Source organism: Dipteris shenzhenensis, chromosome 31 (genome assembly GCF_047967505.1).
Source record: "Dipteris shenzhenensis isolate YYH24624 ecotype China chromosome 31, Dip_SZ_1.0, whole genome shotgun sequence".
NCBI lineage: Eukaryota > Viridiplantae > Streptophyta > Polypodiopsida > Gleicheniales > Dipteridaceae > Dipteris > Dipteris shenzhenensis.
In genome coordinates, this window is record NC_141626.1 from 21,392,588 (window position 1) to 21,398,843 (window position 6,256).

At 41.4% G+C, this 6,256-nt stretch overlaps 1 pseudogene across 1 annotated transcript; it reads left to right on the plus strand.

The window, feature by feature from the left end:
- The first annotated feature begins 607 nt into the window (after positions 1–607).
- LOC147881192 (putative LRR receptor-like serine/threonine-protein kinase At1g67720) lies at positions 608–5,908 on the plus strand (annotated as a pseudogene). Its single transcript, XR_015544008.1, has 15 exons — positions 608–680; positions 1,241–2,318; positions 2,362–2,393; positions 2,578–2,710; positions 2,806–2,877; positions 2,969–3,037; positions 3,256–3,327; positions 3,405–3,476; positions 3,599–3,819; positions 3,958–4,169; positions 4,397–4,520; positions 4,777–4,845; positions 5,004–5,190; positions 5,343–5,475; positions 5,611–5,908. The product of XR_015544008.1 is annotated as a putative LRR receptor-like serine/threonine-protein kinase At1g67720 (transcript).
- Positions 5,909–6,256: the final 348 nt, after the last annotated feature.

Below are 6,256 nucleotides of genomic sequence, written 5' to 3' on the forward strand. Positions count from 1 at the left end.
TGGGCAGGCATTATGAATGATTGAATATCATTCACCTTGTTTTGTTAGCACATGGTGTGATGGGAATAAGATAGAAATATGCATGGGACCACTTGGGACCACCTTTTCCCATTCCCATCCTATTTCTTCCGAATGTGCTAAGCCCCTTGTTGAGTAGCGGGACAATATATAAAGGAGGGTGTAGGATCCACAATCCGCAGCCGAATTCACACGTTAATGGGAATAAGATAGAAATATGCATGGGACCACTTCATCCTATTTCTTCCAAGACCCTAAGTCGGATATTTTGTTGAGTAGCTGGACAATATTTGTGGTGTAGGATCCACGATCCTAAGTCGGATATTTTGTTGAGTAGCTGGACAATATTTGTGGTGTAGGATCCACGATCCATGCACGTTCTCTAGAAGGTTTGAGAAATTGAAGTCAACTGAATGCTGGCAATGCATCTTTTTTCCACAACAACCAACAAATGCTGGCAATGCATCTTTCCTCTAATACCTCTTGACATAGTCGATGGCAGCTTCAGCACCTTAAGGCTCTCTTCCTGTAGCTTCAACATTTTCATCAGGTCCTCTCTTTTGGTGGCTTGCCCTTCAGGATGGTCGCTCCTTTGTGGATCTCCATCTTCTTGCTTTTTCTCCTTTGCATGTCCATCGAATTCGCCACAGCTCAAGTCACAGGTACGTCCCTTGCTGTTTCTCTGTTTAAAAAGGGTACGAACCTTGCTGTCACCTTTCTTTGCCTCTCTATACAATGTTTTTCGCCTCGGATCATAGCCACTTCTCTCCATATCCACCTTCCTCTCTGTATTGCATCTTTGCTTTGCTTTCCTTCCCTCCAGTCACTCGTAGGATTGCAGTTCAAGTTCTGTTTCCAGGAACCCATTCTTTGTGTCCTAGTAAGTAGCTTTGTACCACAACGCTATGCCCGCTTGAGGCTGCAATGCAGGCACTGCTCGTCCTTGAATGGCACAGCTCCGTTTGATTAACGAGATCTGGCTACACACAGCCCTGTTTTGATCCATCATGCGCACAAGTAAGTGCGAGCATATCAGTCGATGTTTGTACCGTTTGAAACGTGTTCGTGTTGCTATCGTTGGGAGAAGCTGCCTTTAAAGCTTTTCTCCTCCGAGCTAGATCCGCACGCTTCATATACTCTTGGGTGAGGGAAGGCATATCTGGTGAGCTTAATCTTTGGAAAGCATGGTTCAGTAAAAACTCATGATGTCGTGTGCGTGCAGGATTCGTGAGCATAGACTGCGGTTCTCAATCCACCAGCAGCTACATTGATAATCCCCCGGGAGTGGAGTGGACGCCGGATCGAAGCTTGATCAAGGTGGGAAACACTGCCAAAGTTGAGCCGCCCTCCACCGATAACAGCTCTCGATACACATCCATTCGCTACTTCCTCGGCAATCAAACCAAGTATTGCTACGTGATACCTCAGCTCAATCCCCAGGCCTTCTACCTCCTGCGAGCTTCCTTCTGGCTCGGTCTTCTCCCCCCCTACCCGACCATATACAGTGACAGTATCAGCTTCCAACTCCTCATTGACGCAGACGTTTGGACAGACATCTCCTTCACGTTGCCACAGCCCAATATTACCTCCGAGGAGATTTACTGGCGCTCCACAGGCAATAGCATCTCGGTGTGCCTTTCGGGCGCAACTACAGGCCACGATACACCCTTTATTTCCTCCCTCGAATTGCGACCTCTCAACTCTAATCTGCATCCTGTCCTCGTCATAAACGAAACTCAGCGAGCTATGCGGACTCTTTGGAGAGTAGACTATGGAGCTGATCCGCTTGTTGATGTTGTGCCCGTAAGGTGTAGTACTTCCTCTTGCTATTTAGCCATGTTTATTCTGACGAGCATCTCAAATGACATCTCGTGATCGAATTTGCTTGATTACAGGTATCCTGACGATGCTCTCGACAGAATTTGGAGCCTCAACACACAACAGCCTCGGGTTGTCACCTCCCAGCAAGTCGATGCCAACGGTGTGTTTGATTTGCCGCCTGTACGAGTGCTTCAAACCTCATATGTGAGCCAGTGGACAACGGGTTTCAACCTGAACTTCAGCCTTTCAGCTTCCTCCGGCAGTCACACTTATTATTACTCGCTTTTCTTCTCGGAGGTCGATCCATCCGTGAAAAAATCTGGCCTTAGGGTTTTCGACGTGATCCTGAACGGAGACACCACGGTGGAAACTACACTTGACGTTTATGCACAGACAGGAGACTATGGGACTCATGAACATTTCAACAGCTTTTCCACGACATCAGACTTCATGCTCTTTAACTTCAACCCTGCTGCCACGTCCAAATTCCATCCTTTCATCGCTTCTAAGCTATTTTGACAGTCCGATGTCTCTTCCCACTTTCGACGGGGATGGTAAGTAGCGCTCTAGGCATATTAGTTTATGAGTTCCGTACATGCAGTATTTCGATCTTACTCATTCGTTTTACTACCGCCTTGATGGTTTGTCGAGGCATTCATTCCGTTGGACGCAGAAGCATGCTCTAGTTGTGGTTCTCACTTCATTAATCCAACGATCTCCCGAATTGTACTTCTGCAGTTGCCTCCATGAACGATATTACAACCAATCTCGGCAACTTAAGTAGCTTCACGGGTGATCCATGTCTCCCCTCCGGCTATAAATTTTCGTGGGTGAATTGCAGTAATGCTATTCCTCCCCGGATAACTGCTATGTGAGTGTTTATTTTCTCTCTTTTCTCGATATCCGCATGCATCGTCTTGAAGCTAGCTCTTAGACTATTTTACCAAAATTGGGATTCTTTCGCAGATCTTTGTCCAATTACGGTTTGGTCGGGGAAATACCTGAAAGCATTAATGGATTTACTGGACTACTTCAAATGTAAGCCATGTTAATGAGATTGCATTTTCGTCAAAAAAACATTGTCCACAAGTCAAGTTTTACGTATGTAATTGGTATGTTGTGTGTCCAGCTTGCTAGATGCGAACGCGTTAGAGGGATCGCTCCCCGATCTTAGTGCGTTGAAAAGCCTCCAAGTATTGTAAGTCCTCGCAAAGGCAATTGAAAATGCTGTTGTTTGAAGATTCTTTCCTTCTTTCTTTTCTCCTGAATGGTTACGATCTAGAACGAGGAGACGATATGTTGATACAGTTGCAATATTGACCAAGCCCGGCCTAAATAGACATGCCAATGGAAGGGAACCGAGAAATATACTTGTTGGCTACGGTTTACCTCATGCTTCAAAACTTGGAATTGCAGGAACCTGAGTAGTAATAAGCTGAATGGAACTATTCCTCCATCCTTGACTACGTTGCAGGGTTTGCGTTACCTGTGAGTATAAATAGGAATTTCCAAGCACGTCTAAATGTTTACTAAAGAATAAATATACTCATCTTTATACGTTCCAGGAATTTGGACAACAACAATCTCAGTGGACCGATACCTCCAGCGTTACTCGAGAGCTCCACACTTCGATTTACGTATGTGTCTTAACAGACAAAACGTACTCTTCTGTCAATAAATTTATAGAATCGCGGTTTGCAAACCAGTCTCTAATGATTACTGGATTCAGTATTTAATCAAGATGCGTTGCTTCTTCCAGGTATGCAGGAAACCCATTTTTAACGACGTGTACAGCAAGCAATGCATCTTGCATTGGAAATATCCCCTCCCAAAATGGGACAACGAATCATTTGGGGTTGATAATTGGGCTAGTAATCATCGGGATAGTTATTCTCGTTCTTTTGTGTTTGGGAATCACATTTTCCCTTAGAAAGAGGAGGGTGCCAAAAACGGTGCGTACAATCGGTCAGCAGGAGCCTGGTGCGTACAATCTTTAAACATTTGATAACCTGGAGTCTCGAAAATATAGTCTTCGCAGTCTACCTTGAATACAGTGATCCCGCACAAATTTATAGCCTTGACACTGATATAATTTTCCTCTTCTTTGGTTTTTTAAAGTTGTTCGACATACAGAACTCGTCAAAGCTTCAAATACAGCTGAGGTCTTCACCTACAGAGACATTCAGCTTGCCACCGACAACTTTAATAAGCAGCTTGGGGTCGGCGGTTTTGGACCTGTTTACCTAGCAAGGCTCCCAAATGGTCACACAGTTGCAATTAAAGTGTTATCACACGATTCTCACCAAGGAGCTCGAGAATTTTTAAACGAGGTAAGTCGATCTTCAATGATAAGGAATGATGCTCACCTCATTCTTTAGAGTGTTGCTCCTTTTTCTTTGCAAATACTAAGAATTTGATCTTGCTTATGTTAATTAGAAGATAGTACAATTGTAAGTGTTAGCTTAGGCTCGTGCTAACATTTTGACTTGAGGGACGTGTAATTTTATCAACTTATCCGAATATCAATGGCATCATACTCCGTATTTTCCTATTGTAGGTTGGCCTTCTCTCAAGAGTATATCATAAGAACCTTGTCAAATTGCTTGGCTACTCTAGTGAATTCAAATTAGTTCTAGTATATGAGTACATGTCAAAAGGATCGTTGTTAGATTCACTCTATGGTAAGATACGTTTCTCAAGCAAATGCACAGCTTTTTTTTTCCCACTTTAGATGAACAAAACATGTGACAAATGCATAATTTTTTTTTCCCCATTTTAGATTCACTCAATGGTTAGATAAGTTTATCAACCAAATGTATAGCCTTTTTTTGCCATTTTAGATGAACAAAACATGTGACAACTAACTTACAATACGATGAATAGAGAAAATATATCATAACATTAATACAAACCATTTGTCCCCATGTCATGTTCAAGGTCCAAGTGCAAGGATTGCATCATTGGATTGGAGGAAACGACTCAAGATTATTATAGATGCTGCACAAGGTATGATTCCTTAACCTAGTCATATAAGAAATCAAAATTTAATAGTATATCATTATAGTATCCGCAACCACACATGTACTATCAACAATCTATCCATGTTTGGATTTTTGGTATGTCAATGGTGGTAAACTTACTAGGTCTTCTATTGAGCTCTGTAGGGTTGGAATATTTGCACCATGGATGTAGTCCTGCAATCATTCATAGGGATGTGAAAAGTAGCAACATCTTGCTGAATGAGAATTTGGAAGCCAAGATTGCAGACTTTGGAATATCAAAATTTAGGTTCAATGAGAATGATGACATGACAACAACTTTGATGGGAAGTTTGGGATATCTAGATCCAGAGTATGATGAGAAAATCCTCTTCCAAACATTTTGATTATAGATTGAGTTTCTTTATTTTCTTACTTTATTTTCTTCAAAGGCATACATAAGTGGATAATTTAATTGTTGTTATCTTCCATATGGTTTGCATCAATGGTTTGCATCAATTGTAGGTACACAACCACCTTTAAGTTGACAGAAAAGGTTGATGTATATAGCTTTGGCGTGGTGCTCTTTGAGGTTATTTGTGGATGTCCACCTATAAATCGAGAGAATACAAGGAAGGAGGTTCACATTGTAGAGATGGTAAGGCTACTTAAAGTAATGTGCACCAATAGATTAGCATCCATTTTATTGAGGAGAGTCCTTTCATAATTCATTAATGAGTGAATCCAGTGTAATGGTAGAAATTGAATGGCTTTCATTTGATTTATTTGACAGGTACGGCCTTTGATTGAACAAGGAAGACTTGACGAGATTGTTGATAAGACCATCCATAATTACAACAAGTCTTCCATGTGGAAGGTTGTTGAGATTGCAATGATGTGTGTGGAATTTGAGAGTAGTAGGAGGCCCAATATGAGTGAGGTATGTGCAGAACTTAAAGAGGCCAAAGACATGGAGTTTGAAAGTGACCACAGAATTCATTCAGAGACCACAATAAGTTTTCCCCAAGGGATCGCAAGAATGTTTTCCCTCACACATGTGCAAGCTAGATGAACTAGCACCATCTAGCTCAAAGTGACTTGGAGATATTTTGTTTTTATTATGTTGTATGATTGCAAGATGTTTTTATTATGTTGTAGTTAATCAAAATAGTTTATATCTACATACTACTGAGTGTTTGAGTCACAATTTCAACTACACAATACCCTATGTTACCATGTGATGGTTAAACTTGAATTTTCAAGGTGACAAGATTTTGCCTTTTCATGGACACTAGCTAATATATATTGTTTATTTCTCATATATACTATGCGCTTCAACCAACATGTATGAGCTGTATTGTTGATGTAGTTTCTTATTGAAAGATTCTAAAAAAGAATGAATCAAAACTTGAAGGGTTGATGCCGAAGCATCAATATTT